Source organism: Cheilinus undulatus, linkage group 10 (genome assembly GCF_018320785.1).
Source record: "Cheilinus undulatus linkage group 10, ASM1832078v1, whole genome shotgun sequence".
Lineage (NCBI taxonomy): Eukaryota > Metazoa > Chordata > Actinopteri > Labriformes > Labridae > Cheilinus > Cheilinus undulatus.
Window position 1 is genome coordinate 35,174,604 of NC_054874.1, and position 16,974 is coordinate 35,191,577.

The window sequence follows — 16,974 nt, forward strand, 5'->3', positions numbered from 1 at the left end:
GCTGGGCTCAGCCTTAGAGATGGAGTGAGGAGCTTGGACATCCATAGGGACCTCAAAGTAGAGCTGCTGCTACTTTACCTCAAAAGAAGCCAGTTGAGGTGGTTCAGGCATCTGATTAGGGTGGTGTCATCAGCACAGAAAAAAATTCTGGACCAAAATCACACCAAAAGGAGTGACTGATCTGCCCAAGTGCCCTCTTTGTGGGACCTGAAAGTGCAAACATGAATATGATATCACATCTTTAAAGCTCCTGTGAACTTCAGCAACATGTAATAGTAAAATATACTGTAAATATACTGTATATATTTTAGGATCTTGTCCCCCCCTTCTTTTAATTGACCAATGTGTCACTTATCAGAATCGTTGGCAATGAAAGTATGAAAACAACTCATGTCAATCATGACATTTGTTTTAGTAAAGTTCTATTTAATTTTATTGATCAAGAGACAGTGTGCAGTGACATTGATCATTCATTTATGGGAGGTGAAATAATGGTTGTACCAAATGTAGCAAGTCGCTAATTTCCCATACAAAACTGACTAAAAGCATAGAAGAAATCATTCACACAGCACAAATATAACACAAAGTACACAAATGTCACTGTTAAACATTATGAAAACAATAGATGAATCCTACACCATGCAAAGTGTAAAAAACTCATCTAAAATATACCATCAGTATATTTTAAATTGAGAAGGTATCAAGGTAGCTATGCTCAAGTGGTTGCTGCTGGGCACTAGGCTACACAGTTAATCTGATCGTAATGTCAGGCTGTGCAATTACACAATCACATAAGAGGCTACAATTATTTTTGTTTTAATTAGTACTTTAAATGTTTACAAAGTTCCTGCAGTAGGGTCTTGAAGTTTACAGTAGTGCCACTATTGCACTTTGTAGAAGTACCTTTATTTTTTAAGAAAGGAAAAACTTTCACTTCTTAGAAAATATTTGGTTATTTTTAAAGCAGTAAAACTTCAGCTTTTACATTTTTGTGCTATTTTTACCATTTATGCATGATACCATTTATTTATTATATCATTATTGCAATTGAAAATCACAATATTGTCCATGACCACATTAATTGCACATTATTACCAGATCGTTCAGTGTTACTGGGCACTGGGTCTGGACCTTGATGACAACCACAGTTACCTGAAGTGTGAAGTCTTCAACCCTCATGAGCCACCAGCATGGTCTTGTTAATCAGCTTCAGGATTATTTTTGATGGAGAGAGGATGGCACCTCATTGAAGTTCCAAAGCACAACAAGCACAGCTTCTGTGACATTGAGTCAAATTTTTTGTTGCTCAGCTTGCACAGCTGAAAAGAGTTACTTGTGTGACATCTTGTGTGCGTCTCCACTGCTGCTTGCACTTGCATCTTGGCCAGGTGTTCTCTAATCATTAATCAGCAGGTCTTCACAAACAACTGGGCAGAAAGTAAAATTTGTTCTGGAAACCTGCTGCACTGAAGGTTGTGGTTTTTCTCCCAGGCATCACCTGCTATACCACACAAAAATACAATAAAAAAGATGGCACACCTCCAGTTCACAACCAGCTCTTATTTAAAAGAAAGAAAGAAAAGATGAGTATATAAAATCCTGTCCATAACACTTTATTAATATTCAGAATGCTGCTGAAAATACTTTTACAACCTGAGCACTGGGCCCTTCTCTCTGATGCCTTATCATTGTCTGTCTCTAAACTCTTTATCAGAGACTGAGCAGTGCTGTTCCCTTTCCCCGTCGGCCATCGGGTCACTCAGGAGGAGGTTCTCATTTGTCCATCTCACGCTGGTGTCCCAGCCAATTATTCTGATCTAATGTGCATCCTGGCAGGCATATGTGGTGACGCCAGATGCTCCTGCATAAACGGGCCAGCTCCCAGTGTGGCTTTTATAATATTAAACAGACTGCAGAGGAAAACCTCACTACTCTGGCACAAGATGTGACACAGCATGGGCAGTTGGTCCGAATGGTTGTCTTTTAGCGTGTGTATGAATTTGGTTAACTGTGATCCAGCACTTGACGCTTCACTCCTTTAGCCACATGCTCCACTGCTCATTGCTCTTTCACTGTGAAACCAAAGCTTCAGTCAGGCTAGACCACAGCATCATGGTGCAATTTATGTGTCTTTACTTAATGCAAGAAAGTAAATAAAATCATTCTGTCTCCATGGAGAAACAAACTTTTCAATCCAAGATAGAGGATTTGCTTTAAATAAAACAGCACTTAGCATGAATGGTTGCAGCTACCGGGGGCTGATCAGACAAATGAGAGAGCAGTGTGAACAAACTGTGAAGTACATCTCCCAAGGTAAAGCAGACTCTACATCAGTGGTTGCTAAGCACCGCAAATGTGGCCAAATAACAAGACGCACAAGTGCTTAGGCGCTTGCTCTGGCTGAGGCACAATGACAGACTCTTTCTGCCTCCTCTGCACATGAATCATCTCTAGAAAAGTCACAACAGACTCAACTAAAACATCTCCTCCTACAACTCATTTTATAAAATTACAGGACTAACCTCTTTTGAATTAAAGGATTGACCCTGCCTCTGCATAACTGAATAGTTAAAAGATGGAGCCTCCCACGCCTGAAAACATAGAACTCACTGCAGTTTCTCACTGATGTAGGAACTGTCCTTGATTTTTGTCTCTTATTTGAAAGTGTGGACGCTTTCTTAGCTTGTTTCCTTATAGACCGTTTTGTACAAAGCAGTATATGGGTGTCGCAAGCACACCCGCCCCCGTCTGAATTGTGTGTGAAGTCAGCAAGTCAAAATACATACAGAGCTGACATGTTAAGGATGTCTGCTGTGTACTTAAAGTGTCATTTTGGATGCCACAGTGGCACATAAATCATAATTTGGTGCCCTCCAAGAAGCCCTTTCAGCGGGAACATGAGGCCCAATGAGCTTGACCTTTGACCTCAAAAATCTGACTAGTCTTTTTTAGAGTGGATTTTAAAGCAAAGACTGAAGTACAACAAAGCATCATAATGACTTTATGTTTGCATGAATGGTTTGGAAAATAAAAAGGATGAGCAAGAGGCCCAATGACTTTGACTTTTAACCCTTTTCTGCCCAAATATTTCTCTGCTGTTTTGCACAGTTATATTAATTGGGCGATATCTGAACAAATGCTGCAGCTAGCTCCTACATTTTGTGCTGTCATATCTAGATATTCTTATTTGAATGACTGGCAAATATGGCCGTCAGTGAACGCACACCTTGTCTCTACCACTGAAATGGTGGAATTTAATTAACTTGTAAAAAATAACAAAATTGAATATTTATCATATTAAAGGTAGACTTTGCGTTTTTTTTCCAGTAGGTGTCTAGGAGAGCAAAGCCTTGAAAATGTAAACAAAGAGGAGTTTTTAACACACCTCCGCCACTTTGAAGCATCCCCCTTTAGCCACTTTAGCCTCTGTTGATCCTAAACTCGGATCATATACAAGTTTATATGTAACGTTCAAGGCAACCTTTACTGCTATCATCTTTTTTCAGCTGCAGTAAACCAATTCATGAGCTCTCCTAATCCTGGCCAGTTATGTTATAGCATCAATTAAACATGAAAACATAAGCTTCAAACAAGACTTGGGTGATTTGAGATAAACAAAATTTGAGACACTACCTGATTTGAGAAGAGCTACCTCTGTCTGCAGCCTCCATTTATTAGCAACAGGCTGACATTAGCATGCCTAGCTTCTATTCATTTTTACCCCACATTTATTTCAGCCGTGCTATCACACTCAGCTTAAATGTCTAACCATAAGAATAGTGCTGTGTCAATAAATCAACACTGGACAAATGTTGAGACAATGCGCACAATGAATGAAAAGATGTAGCCTACTTACACATCCACGAGAAGCAAAGCCAGTTCTGAGTCATGAAAGAGCTTTTTAGCGTCGCGTAGGGCTCGCCACCCAGGAAAAGCAAGTCCGATATTAACTGCTTTGTCAGAGGGTTTCCTAGACAAATGTCAAGGCTTTTTAGGTGGAGGGGAAGCTGGTGGCAGGCCTTCGGTCAGCCACTTCAGACTGGAGTCTGCCATTTACACTCCTCTCAGCTGTTTGGGTGAAACATTTACCTGCAGCAGCACTGCTGCCCCTGGGGGCGCATCTAGGAGGAGAGGGGCATGTGCCAGAGGAGAAGGTTACCGCCCCAATCCGGTCCGGACAGAGTTATAAACATCCCATATAAACAAAACTACAGGGTACCGAAGTTTTAATTCAGTGTGTTGATACTGTACTCAGAAAAACATTTACATAGCATATGTTTGATTTTTATTATATTTAAGTGTAAAATGTCAGATATTCTACCTTTAAAAGAGCTTTCCTCATTAAGAGACATTTTTATAACAAACCAAATGTGAGACGAGGTCATTTCCATCAAAACAGCCTGTTGGCTTTTATTTCATAATTATGAATTCTTTTCAAAACACATTTGAAGAAATGCATTGAGATTTTTTTATAGCAGAACTGTTTCCTAAGGTGTCTACGTGCATATCACTGATAGAAAAAGAATGCATGACGTTTAAAAATGTATTTATATAACGTAAAAGACAATCATGAACTTCAGTAATTATTATTGCTGGACTTGACCTTCAGTTCATCCTTGAGTATGAGTGGATATGGATGGAAAGACTGAAGAAAATCCAACAAAGGGTTTTTAATGAGGCTGTAAACATTAATGATCAAATTAATCCCCTGAATTCTATTGGTTGTTTTGGTCCCTTATTCATGATGAATACTTGGAAGGTGCTTGGATGGTACTTGGAAGATTTCCACTAAGTTTACTGCAACAAAATGCATGAAGTTTGAGCTAGTACCCTTCTCCACGTTATCAAAACAAGATAAATATGTTAACATACTCATACCTAACTAACTCTGACAAGAAAACAACAGTAAACTCAGCATATCTTATCATAGCATTTGTGAATAGGGCTATGACTGTCTTAGCTCTGTCCAATAGTGCTTGCATCCCTGTAAACAGCTCACATCTCTCCTAGTCCTGATGTTCCAGTGGTTTCCTTACAGCTCCAGTGATCACAACACACCCAGATTTCACTGCTCAAAGGAAAGAAATTACACCACAAACAACCCCTTGAAAAATCAATTGTTATATGTTGTGTGTCTGTTTTGTACTGATTCAACACTATGATAATGCATATTGATAAACACAATTTAAACGGCAAGTAAGGCCATTTTTGTGACCTATGGGCAACCCGGCCACACATTCCCTTCTGTTTCCAGTCAATACCCCTGAAGCTGACTGACTGAGACCTACGGCTACTTATTCAGCATATGGAAAAGACATATAGTATTTACATAATGTTCAGCTTTAAATCTTTAATAGAACACGGTCACATAATGCTGTCTGACTTTTCTGTGGTTTCTGATGGGGTACATACAGATGGTACCCCCCTTTATATTCAAGTTTGGGTGTGCGCTCACTGGCTTTCTTTCTGCTTGTTTTGCAGAATATAAAAATAAAAACTCCATCTGTCACATTTTCTCTCTTCCCATGGGCTTAAACCCCCACTGGCCCTGTCTCAAATCTCAACCACTAGCACTTTAGCAGAGACACAAGTGGTATTTTATTCTCCACCAATCTCTGCCATTCCCCATCACTGCAAGCTATTCCTGGACAATAATGCTGTCAAGTGTCCATGCATTATCTTGCAAACATTAATCTCTATAGACATAGAAAACCAGCATTTTATTTCCAACTCACCCAAAAAGCAAGGTATATTTTGACATTTCTCCAATTGATTCCCGTTAAGTGGCTTCCAAGTGCTGTTAGCAGTCCCCTGATAAAAGCCTAGGTTACACCTTGCTGTGAGCTGTGCCTGTATTTAGTATGCTAATGATGGCAGAAAGTCACTTTAAGAAACATAAAGCACAGATAAAAGCGCTTTCCTGCTCCTGGATGTGACAGAAAAATGACGAAATGTATTTTAAAATGTCAAAGTTGTACTTGAAGAGAAATTCACTTTAACACATTCTGTCTGAAACTTCACTGTCACGCTGCAGAGAAACAGTATATAAAGGGTCCAGAGATGGAGGAGGTGTATCGGCACTATTTATCCAAGTAAATGTTGTGTTTACATGCAGAAACCTTGGAAGATTCCCTCCAGTCTCTGCAGAGCTCTCACATTTGTAATAATCCATCTCCTGAAACTGACAACTGTCTATACAATTTGGCATGCAGTCTGGGAATTGATCTCAACTTGTGGTCGTTTATAACGGCACTGACTCTTTGAGCACCGACTGATGGAGAAAATATGGGAGCCTTGTCCAGATGATATCTCCAGCATCCCTAATTGGTTCTCCGTATATGTATGGATGAAAAGGCCAAATTGACGGGTGCATGTTATGTTTTGATAATTACAGGGTGCTGTAGTGGTGGTTTTCGGAGAACGGGCTGTTGTTGGTGGGAATGTAAGGTTTTCGACTTTGGTGTAGTATTAATCATGGGTCAGGAAATCATTTAGAGAGCAGGCCTGCAGAGTGGAGCTCCATGTTAAATATACTGTAGGTTGAATCATTTGACAGATGTCTCCCATTTCAGCCTTCATCTCCTCATTACATTGAACGTGTAACCACTCCATGATACCACAACAAAATGAAAGGTTTAACATTGACTCAGAGCTCTGTAACACACTCTTCCTCAAACATCCTGCCATAAATCTGCCATGTAAATGTACTGTGTATACAGTAATTTCACCATACTGTGAAACCACAGGCAAAGTAATACCTGAATATACTTAAACGATGAGAAAGTTCAACTTCTCATTTCAGTGAGACAAGAGGTCTAATATCACATTTACCTAATTTTATCAATACAGATACAAGAACTGGACAAAGTCTGCACGTTTTGAACGAATAAAGCCAGTGCTGAAGTGCCCTAAACATTCATTCTTTAAAATGGTTCTAATGATCAGCAGGGGTGACTCTATTGGTTGCAAAAGTAATCAAATATACAAGTAGGAGAGATCATTAGCCTGTTCTCCCATAATACAATACTGAGTGGACATTATTTCTGATGGCTCAGTTGCCTTAACTGCAATTATTCCTCTTGAATAAAGCTTGAGGTTTGTTATGAAATTGTAGAATCATTTAGGGTCAAGAATAAACCTGCTGCAAAATGAAGTCAGTGTGGAAGTGAATAAAGCAGTTCTCTGACTGTTCACTTGAAGCTTGCTTAAAAAAAAAAACAAGGACTTTCTTTTAGGTCCCATGTTAAGATGTCCATTTTTACAGCACAAATAAATGTGGTTAAATCCTGCTTCACAAGATTAAACTAAACAGTTTAGTCTGAATGAAAATTCTTTATTTAAAAAACATAAATTTGTGCCATCAGTGGCAGTGCTGGGTTCATTGATATCCATCATTGTTGCTGTTTGCCACAATGCTAATGGCTTTTTCAACCCCACCTATTTGAGTGTTTCATAGTCAAAATTTACAGTCAGCATTTTCAATATGGCAGCTGCCTTTGTTGGGCCTCCAAACATCTCTTTAGAAATGCCACTTGAAAGGCAACTTTCATATGACAACAATTTTGGCCAAAAATGGTAACCTCCCTACAGCCATTCATCTTCTTACACTTAACCTCATTGCAATGCAGCGATAATTTCATTAACAAAAGCTGAGAAAATCTTTGTTAACTACCTTTTTTCCATGATGAAGACGGGATGAGGATAAGCAAAAAATAGATTACTGATGATAAATACTTTGACGAAAAAAGTAAGTTTAGTTTTTGTAACCGAGAATACATGAGACAAAAAAGTTAGCGCTAGACTGCTGTACATTCAAATTCTGTAATATTTCTCCACCGTCAGTGAAACCTGCTGTCTGTCAAGACATAACCAGAGGAGAGAAAGCAGCAGGATCAGGCATGCTTGCCTGTGTGAAGAAGTATGACAGCAAGAGGAGCTGCTGGGTAGCTTAAACCTGCAGCTCTTCTTTTTATTCCAGCAGTACTCTTTACATCAAATTAAACTAAAATGTCCATGACCTACCTTTGAATTGTTAAAAAACTCCATCAGTTGTTGATTAACTTAGACTGGTGATAAAAAGAAGGAGAAAAACCCCAACCTTGTAGTAAGTCACATTAGTTTAAAAAAAAAAAAAAAAAAAATTAAAAATCCAAAGTTGAAATCTGTGCTACAACCCATCTTTCCACCAAATACGAGATAAATAGCCTGAATAATTTTATTCCTATCACTGATAAAGAGTGTAATTATTGAGCAGTATTTATAACAAAATCAATAAAAATTTGTGATCCTTGTCCCAAAAGTCAGTTATTCAATGTGTTAGCATTTTTATCAGTTTATTTTAGATTATTACAAGTACTGATGGTGCAAAATTAGTGTTCACTTAAACTTTATAACTGAGCTGACTGAGTTATTTTAGAGAGAAAAAATATGACTGAAAGTAAAGACTAAAATGCAAGGACTTCTTATCGACTAAAACTGGACCGTTTTTTGGTGTTTTATCAGCTAAAAGTAGACTCAAACTATGAAGAATAATAATGGACTAAAATGTGACCATTTTTGTTTAAAGACTAAAACAAAGACAAAATCTAAAACTATGTGCCAAAATTATCACTGTTGCAGTGGAAGCACGCTAAGTCTGCCAAACATCCCTCTCATCAGCAACATTACTTTTGAGAGACCCTCAGGCATTCCCAGACAGGACATACGTATAAAACAGTCAGCTCATTCTGGTTCTACGCTGAGGTCTTCTCCCAGTTGCCCAGAAGACCTCCAAGGGGAGGCAACTAGGAGGTATCAAACCGTCTCAACTGACTCCTTTTGATACTCCTAGTACCCTCTAGGTGTCTGAACTCCTTACCAACACTCTTTTATTTTCACACATGGACAGAACCCAAAGATATGTGAACTCCTTCACCTGAGGCAGAGACTCTGTATTAGCCACCTTCCACCTTTGTTTGCTTGGATGTTTCCAGTCTGTAGATTGAAGAGAATGCATGTGTTGTTTCATTACAAAATCACTCTCACAACTACTGACATGGAATGAATTCTACAGCACAGTCATTTTTGTGGATGAGTGTGCAAGGGGTTGTCATATGAGTGCAAAACTTTTTTGAAAACAAAAACAACTCAGATTATAAAGCCTTGTCCACACATAGGCAGAGTATTCCTCGGTTCTGTGGAGCAGTGGACTCAGAAATAATGTCCTTCACGTGTGAAAATTCCCTCGCCGGTCCTCTGTAATGACAATTTTATTTTCAAAGCTATCCCATCAACCTGAACTGGGTCTCACCCAAACTGCCAAGGTTAGAGGTGGGTTATATGAAGTAGTCGTGAGCTCTTTTGTCCATTCAGGTATCTGTGTTCATCAACTTGAGTGACTGTATGTGTTTGTGTAAGTACATCCAAAGTTCTCTAGCAAATCCCACTAGCATTTTGGCTGCATCTACCATTGCTATGGAAACAAGAGTAATAATGCAGCAAACCAGGGACATCGAATAGAAATGAAATGGCTGCTGCATGTGATGTGATAGGCAAAAACCTCTTTTTTTCCTGTCTACACTGAATATACGGTAGAGTTTCTAAAAATCATCCCCCTGGAAGGAATTTTCAAGCTGTGTTTACAGTTAGCCTACCTAAAATGCCATTTGCATGTGTATGCAAGGTCAACATGCATAAAATACCTTTGTTTTAGAAAATACCCATCTAAGTTTGGACAAGGCATCAGCTGAGCACTTTCATGTAAATGTGGCCTGAATAACAGGAAGGAATCATGTCAGCGCAGTGTCAGGCGTGACTAGCCCAGATTGAAACCAGGAGTGCTCAGCTTATACAGTATATACTTTTATGTTCTACAGATCCATAGTGCATTATTATCAGACTGTCAGGGATAGTAAGAGGTTCCCCTTTTTGCTTTCTTGTGTCATTTAGAAGTTTAGTTCTGCTAAAGCACCATTTAAATATTTTGGGTTTGCTTTTCGTTCCATCTGCTCCAACAATGTAGTTTTGAATAATGCATGTTTTAAAAAGACAATGTAGAAAGTTTACCTTTGGGTACCTGCGCCAATTCAAGGAGTTGGTTGTGCTTTAGGAGCACATTGTGTTAACAATCAGTTTCTAGCCAACAGAAGAACCTTACTTAATGTTACTGCCACAGATTACATATGTGCTGTTCTAACTGAAGATATGTCAGGGTTACAGTTTGCTAACCTCTCATGTCTCTCCATGTTCTTCCTTTTTGTACAAGTGTGCTCAATTCTTATTCCCAAACAAAAGATGACAATCACCATAATGGTCATTTCACACCTTCCATACTGTAGACCACAAACCTTGTGGGTGACATTACTATGGTTATTTTCCCTTCTTTTATACAGCCAACGATTGTACTGAGACATTCAAATGCTGTGTAGATATGATACTGAGCTCCTCTCTTTGTCCCCGAGCAAATCTGGGCCAGTATGTGAGCAACATTGGTGTCATAACACAGTACAGACACACACAACATGGTGGCAATGTTGTAAATGCACTGGGGGTCCAAGACTGATGAGCTCTGACAAGGCTCTAAAAGATGACGCCATTACTCACAAACACGCTTCTCTGCCTCCGGTTATATGAGAAACGCATACTTAATAGAGAGCAGGGTCAGAAGTCAGTGAATCCTGTGTCATCCAGTTAATTGGCAGTACGCTTTGTTAACCCTGGAGCAACACTTCGTTGGTCTCTAATGATGAATTCAAACTAAGCAGAAGGCATCTGACCCCTTTTTTGATTCTTTGCTCTGCTACTTTATTTTTTTAAGTGCAAAGATGGAATATTGAGGTAAATTCCAGGGATTCTTTTTTTCTGTTTTTGTGAGCAGAACTAAAAATGGGCTTGAAGTAGAAAAGTCCAAACGAATCTAAAAAGAGAAAAACAAATGCTCTTAAAACTCTGAATTCTCCCCCACTTTGGTTCTACTATTTTAAGGTTTGTGTTTGATAAAATCAACATTATTTCATCTTATGCAACATTTTTCCCAGATTGCAATGGTGTTCTTTTTTGTATTTTATTGGCAGAAATTACAGCAGGATAAGATAACAATTATGGCAACAATTAAGGAGGCTTCAGAAATCCGTATTTCAATCTAAACAAAAAACTGTAATTTGCAGAACCAAAGGAAAAGAAAATAATCACCCAATTATTACAATGCTGTATGCATTCTAAACTAAGAAACCATACCCTCTTCAATATCTGACTCCACCATTAATCAGATTCCCTATACTGCATTTTGATCACATGAAAAAATTAGAAAATGGTTGTTTTTTGAAAACAAATGTATTTTTGAAGGACTGTAAATATGAAAATGACTTTGGTCATGGTTAAGTAATTACAAGACACACTAAACTGGAGAGGTCCATATTGAGTAATTTAAGTAAAACAAGATTTCACCACACCTGGACTCAGTTGACATTTTTACAGTCAAAGCAGAAATGGCACAAGTGTAAATAGTTACATGATTATGGCTACTTTTTGTTTAGAACTATGTGTTTCAGTCACAGGCGGTCATAGTAACTTCCCAACAATGACTAAAATGAATTCACCCCCCATTTAGCTAGACGCAATCATAAGCAAGTGAACTAAATATGTTTTAATCTCTTTTTTGGTAATATCAAGAGAAAAATTTTGTACATATCTAAGTAAGAAATATAAATGTGAAATACCAGGGGTGTAACGTTCACAGAGGACATGGTTCCTTCCGTTTGTTCCTCAGTTTAGGGCTCACAGTTCAGCATGGGTTTGGTTAAATGGTCAAAAACCAACAAGAAGCTCTGAATGCATATTCTTAGGTTTCTCTATCATGTTGGACTGCCAGTGGCTCCAGTTACAGTTAGTTCTTTCTTGTGTTATTTTAATGCACCTGTGATTGCTACAAACATCCCTTGATTTCAAAATGTAAAATAAAGACATGGGGAAAAAAAGTTGAATGTGCATTCAACATACTATATTTATGATGTGTGTAGTCAAGTATAGTTCATAAAGAACAGCATGTGTAGGGGATGTTCATGCTAATTCATCACTTGTGTGAGCCAGTGAGGGACCACTGATTGTTTGTATAGACAGGAAAAGGAAATTGTGATGAGGCTTGAGCATTTCCAATTTCTAACAACTGAAGCCAGGCTCCTCTACTTCACTATTCATATGTTACTTGTAAAATGTGTTTGCATTTATAATGTCTTCAACCCTCTCTGCCTTCACAGTCAGAGGTGTTTGTAATCGCAGGAACAAGTGGCCATATATGTGTATGCCATTGTTCTCAGTATAGATGTTTTCATAATATATTTACATATAAACTTACAACAAAAAGTAAGGAAATTTGTGTTTGATACAATAAATCTTATACCGTTGGAAAGCCTGTTTATTACCTTTTGAAATGATGCCACATTTTTGGGATGAGCAGCAGAGCTGAGTATGTGGGTTCTGCCCATGAAAAATGTGCCAGATCTTCTCTATTGACTCTTGTTTTGAGTGTCTGGTACCCCCAGGTGCTGCCAATCAGGTGCCTGATTGGCTGCATCTGTGAGCATGGGCCCTGACAGTGGTCAGTAGATGTCTGCTTCAAGAATTGGCATGCCACGTTTGACTGATCTGGATAGGGCCCGTCGGTTGGGTAACTTCAAGCTGGTGTTCCGCAAAACCAAGTTGCGGCATTGTTTGGAGTGAACCCTGGTACCATCTCCAAACTGAAGGCCAAGTTCCATATAACAGGGAATACCAGAGACAGGCCGCAAAGTGGGCGTCCCAAGAAGACAACACCACAAGAATACTGTTTTCTCACCCTGTCAGCAAGAACTCTATCTTCCAAGATGACAACACTCGCCCCCACAGAGCGGGTTTATCAGAGACTACCTCCAGAATTTGGGAGTGGAGAGGATGGAATGGCCTGCCAGCAGTCCTGACCTTAACCCCATTGAACACTTGTGGGATCAGCTTGGGTGTGCTGTTCATGCCAGAGTGACCAACACAACCATGTTGGCTGACTTGCGACAAATACTGGTTGAAGAATGGGATGCCATCCTACAGCAGTGTGTGACCAGGCTGGTGACCAGCATGAGGAGGAGGAACCAGGCTGTTGTGGCTGTGTATGGTTCCTCCACATGCTACTGAGGCTCCTGTTTGTTAAATGAATAAATTGTTAAATTTTCAATATGTCTTGTTTCTTCAAACTTCAATCATCTAATCCACCAAACATCCAAGAGTCAATGGCAGAATCAGCTGTTTGGCATTGGTAGAGAAGATTTGGCACATTTTTCATGGGCGCGACCCACATACCCAGCTCTGCTGCTCATACAAATGTGGCATCATTTAAAAGGGTAATAAACAGGTTTTCCAATGGTATAAAATTTATGGCCAAGAAGCATTGTTACAACAAAGAAATAATGTACCAAACACAAATTTCCTTACTTTTTGTTTTAAGTTTATATGTATGATAGTATGATGGACTGTAGTAGTTTTTTATATGGGTACTTACCATTTTCCTTCCCTGACAGACATGCAGGCTTGTCAAATACACACAAAACCCACCAAAATTTTGTGGAAAGCCTTCCAAGAAGAGTGGAGGCTGTTACAGCTGCAAAAGGGGGTCAACTCCATATTAAAGAACATTTATTTGAACACAATGTCACCACAGTCCCTGTTGGTCAGTTGGCCAAATACTTGTGTCCATATATTGTATAATCTTATTGGTTTCACCTGCAATTTTCTTGAAAAAAGTCAATTATTATTTGATAAAATGGATGAATGAAAAATATGTTACCTTAAATAACAAAGTATCCAGTGAGAACTTAATTTGTGTGAAAGCACGGATTCAATAGAAAACATAACATACTACACGCTATATGTCACATACAACATATAACAACCAACAGTGCTAAGTAAAATTTGTAAAAAATAATAGACAGAACCTATCAAATAAGCAGCAGCTTACATATGTTGAATTTACTGTACTGTTCTGTAATCAGTCCTCCCTGATTTCTTTAAAATGTGGACACTGGGCTAAATCCAGAGAGCAAATGCAGCGTGAGACGGGTACTGTGTGTGTATGATGCTGCAGACAGCATGGCAGGTGACTGATTATCTGTGGTTACAATGGTGACACATGCATGTTCAATATGGCCTTAGGCTGTAAAGGTCACATGATCCCCCAGGGGTCTGTGGGTAATCACTTATACACAGCTTCCAGGGACTGCTATGGGACAAGGATTACATCTCTACTCTGACACTGACAGATACACCCGCAGACTCTGCCTAAGACATCAAAGGAGATTTTAAATATGATTTTCTATAACATGAACTTTGGTGTCATCCCTTTTGCAACTAAATTATCCCTTAAAATGTGGCTCAAATGGTTTGTAGTAAGCCTTAAGAATGTGTTGAAGATGCTCGATTAGATGATTATTTTCTTTAATACATAGAGTAGTTGGGCCTTAAAGCTGTAGTAAGCGATTTATTTTTAGAGTCGTATGCCCACAAAAACAATACAACCCGTCAGGGTCTTGTTATTAAAGCCATCTAACAGATTAACACACTTCTGCAACACTTCCTTGCGCTGCACTCTCACTTGAGGAAAACCAGCAAAGGACGATGCTCCAGCCAATGAGGAGGCTATCACTCGCAGCCAATCATGGCTCAGGTCAGAGGGAGCGTTTCTACTGGCCGCAGTAGTAGGTATGCTTCCCCCTGTCAGCTCAGTGAGAAGCTGATAGAATGGTGGAATAACCAGCGGTGTTCGGTCCTATGTAGAATTTGTTCATGTTGAGATGAAGTGTTTTCTTGCCTGTAATCCAGCCATTGATTTCAGAGGAAAAGCAGAGCAAAATCACTCCACAAGAGCTTTGCCGCCATCAGTATTTGATTCAGCAGACATGCACTTCCGCGAGGAGGTGTGTGAGAAGAGGGGCGGAGCTAAGGAGCTCAAACACAGAGAAGAACGGGGGTAGAGTTGATTCTACACGGCTCTCATCGAATGTTACATACTCAAGCTTTAAGGCCTTATCTGATGGCCTTTTTTGCAATTATTTGCACAAAATTGGTTTGTTCAAACCTGAAGCCAGTCAATGCAAGCTTTCACACTAGCAACAAAGTTTTGTTGTGCAAATTTGCAGCTTTAACTTTCACAAAACAGTAAATTTGTCAAACATTTTGCTGCCAATGAGCAAACATCTGACCAATCAAAGTACTTGTTGCCAACAGTAAAAAAATTTTGAGGCGGACGTAACAGGAGCAAAAACCTCTTACCAAAACTGAATTATTTTTGTCTTAATATGATACCATGAAGCCTAGTAAATGCTTTATAGTACCTTTTCCAAGAACCATGTCATTCATTTTATAACTCTATCGCATCTTTATTTTCTAACCAGTTACATTAATAACAGTATGGGTTCTGTGCCAACGGAAAGAACAAAATGTGACAAAACAAGAAAATGCTGGTAGTATTTCTGATTGTATCATGCAAACAAAGCTTTTATGGAGTATTATGAGATTTGACTATCGGGAAAAGCCGATGCCACAAGGAATCTAAATAAAAGGTCAGATTTTCTTAAGTGGCCCAAAAACCTTTATACAGTAATCTAGAAGTACAAATTTACAAGTTTTGCACTGCAGTTACAGCTAAAAAGTAGAACAGTAATATCTAGGTTTTAAGAAAAAAAAATCAAGCTATAAATGCCTACTGCAGATACCTATAGTACTCATTTATTTTCTGATTTTATTGCATTAATGTGTCAGTGATCACTTGCCTGTTGTAGCTGATCAGCCATAGCTCAGTTTAATTGACCTGTTTTAATGTCAATACTTCAGTTCTGCCCATTCAAATTGTAACCTCTTTAAAATATAAAATGAAAAACAACTAAATTTAAGACTTCATATTATGCATTTACGACTTTTAAATACTTTTTAAAATCCTTAATTTTGGCCGAATATATTTATCAATTTCTAATAATCTTTAAGACTCCACAGACACCTGTAAAAGATTGAGACAGGCAGCAGGCAGCCCAACATATTTCCAATAATATCAGTGAAGTAAATGGGCAATCTGCACTTTTAGAGGCTGTTTCATAAACTAATATGATTTTACTTCAATAATACATTAGCAACAAAGTCTGCTCTTACCTCAGACATATGGCTAATCACTGCTCCATGTCCTGTCACATAGGCATGTGACCCCCCCTTACAGCTTAGCTGTGATGGACGCTTATTATTTAATTCATAGAATAAATGAATAGTCAGCCCCTTCCCCACAGCCAAACTGGTGGCAGATAAGAGACTGACCATAACCCATGGAAATAAAGTGTCACTGACTGGGTCATCACAAACAAGGAGGAAAAAAAGAGGAATTATAATCATGTAAATTGCTTATTCATAAAATGACGTTGCTTCTGACGTAAATAGACAGATGTCAGAATCAGCCTCCAAATTATTTGCAGTTTCGTGGCCCTTGGCGTGCAAAGGCTTTTATTCTAGGTGTTCATAGCTCTGAAGTTGAACACAGTCAGTCTGTCTACCTCTGCTAGTGACTCGTTGCCTTAACTTTGGACTTTTTGCAGTCAAATTATGGCTGCACAAGGTTTGTTTAAACTCGTGGGTGGCTGTTTAACATGAGTTTGGTTCTGCTTGAGGTTTTTAACCTGGTAAAATATAGCTTTTCCTTGCCAATGTACCTTTGCTAAATGTTGCTTGGTGCTGTGCTGATGGGGAATTCATGTTGGAACTTTGTAAATAATAAAAATGAAGATTAAAGTCCAGACCTGCCTTCTTTGTAAAATAAATTGTATGGAACCGTTGTTATGAACTAGTGTTACACAAATAAAGAACGACTGAAGTAAAATAGTGATGTTTTCAGCTTGGCTTTCATCGTATATTGCAGCACATTTTGAGCATGAAGCAGACACTGAAACAGTTAATGGGGAGAATTTTCATCATGTCAGGTGGTGTGCAGGGGTA